This window comes from Schistocerca nitens, chromosome 2 (assembly GCF_023898315.1).
Source record: "Schistocerca nitens isolate TAMUIC-IGC-003100 chromosome 2, iqSchNite1.1, whole genome shotgun sequence".
Taxonomy (NCBI): Eukaryota; Metazoa; Arthropoda; class Insecta; order Orthoptera; family Acrididae; genus Schistocerca; species Schistocerca nitens.
The window spans coordinates 1,007,824,138-1,007,825,837 of record NC_064615.1 but is presented as its reverse complement, the minus strand read 5'-3'; the positions used below and the strand labels follow the sequence as shown (position 1 = coordinate 1,007,825,837).

General features: G+C 45.1%; 1 pseudogene; it reads right to left on the bottom strand.

Annotated features, from left to right (window-relative positions):
- Window positions 1-885: 885 nt before the first annotated feature.
- LOC126238359 (5S ribosomal RNA) lies at window positions 886-1,003 on the bottom strand (annotated as a pseudogene).
- Between the last annotated feature and the right edge of the window lie 697 nt (window positions 1,004-1,700).

The following is a 1,700-nucleotide window of genomic DNA, read 5'->3' as shown; positions in this document are numbered from 1 at the left end:
CCCAGATAATTTATGGAATTAACTGCTTCCAGTTGCTGACCTGCTATTTTGTAGCTAAATGATAAGGGATCTATCAAGCTGTGCGAGACTATGGAAAAAATAAGCAAAATAAAAAACTGAGTAGTACATGCGCAACATAGGTAACATCAAGGACAGTATGAGCTCAGGAGCGCCGTGGTCCTGTGGTTAGCGTGAGCAGCTGCGGAACGAGAGGTCCTTGGTTCAAGTATTCCCTTGAGTGAAAAAAATTAATTTTTTATTTTCAGACAATGATTATCTGTCCGTCCGTCCGTCCGATGCGAGGTAACTGCGCCGTAATATGGGGACGCTACACCTAAACGCTTCTTTGGGAGTGATTATCACATCCACATGAAAACCTAAATTCTGGAAGGTAGAAGAATCTTTTTACCCATTCGCCAAGTGTACAAGTTAGGTGTGTCGACAATATATTCCTGTCGTGTGACGCACATGCCGTCACCAGTGTCGTATAGAATATATCAAACGTGTTTTCCTGTGGAGGAATCGGTTGACCTATGACCTTGCGATCAAATGTTTTCGGTTCCCATTGGAGAGGCACGTCCTTTCGTCTACTAATCGCACGGTTTTGCGGTGCGGTCGCAAAACACAGACACTAAACTTACTACAGTGAACAGAGACGTCAATGAACGAACGGACAGATAATAGCACTCCGTCTTCAGGCCACAAGTGGCCCATCGGGACCATCCGACCGCCGTGTCATCCTCAGATGAGGATGCGGATAGGAGGGGCGTGTGGTCAGCACACCGCTCTCCCGGTCGTTATGATGGTTTTCTTTGACCGGAGCCGCTACTATTCGGTCGAGTAGCTCCTCAGGTGGCATCACGAGGCTAAGTGCACCCCGAAAAATGGCAACAGCACATGGCGACCCGGATGGTCACCCATCCAAGTGCCGACCACGCCCGACAGCGCTTAACTTCGGTGATCTGACGGGAACCGGTGTATCCACTGGGGCAAGGCCGTTGCTGGACAGATAATAAATTTGCGAAAATAAATAAAGTAAACTTTTCACTCCACAGAAGACTTGAACCAAGGACCTCACGTTCCGCAGGTGTTCACGCTAACCACGAGATCACGGCGTTCCTGAGCTCACACTGCCCTTGATGTTGCCTATCTTGCGCTTGGATTACTCAGTTTGTATATTTTGCTTATTTTTGTCATAGTTACACACAACTTCTTCCTGTTTTCTCGATTGATCTGCGTTCAGTTTTTCAAGGGCTATTCACTGTGCCAACTTATAACTAAATCTGAGTGGGGTGCGATTGGGAGGTTCCCTTGTCAGTGTGACTTCTGTATCACCACGCTCTTTGATGTAACATCCATGTAAATGTTTTATTCATTATTTACATTAATTAATTCCACCGTAATGAATCTATGGACGGGATATTGAAAAATAATATTCTGTAAAAGGATGAAAATGTTGAAACTTATCGTACCGGTTCATGCATACAGATAGTAGATTTTTAATCATGTAAGACATGGAGGGAAGTCCCTCTGCAATGAAACTGTATTGGCGGGAACAGGAGAGCTGTAATTGGCGGTCGAACTGTAAGATTCCTTTGTGGCAAGAGTCAGTCGATAGTTAGCATGCAGTGTTCGCGTTTTGTGAACTGAGTGGGGCAAAAATAACTGCAAGCTTATATGATATCGCTACAGCTTATTAT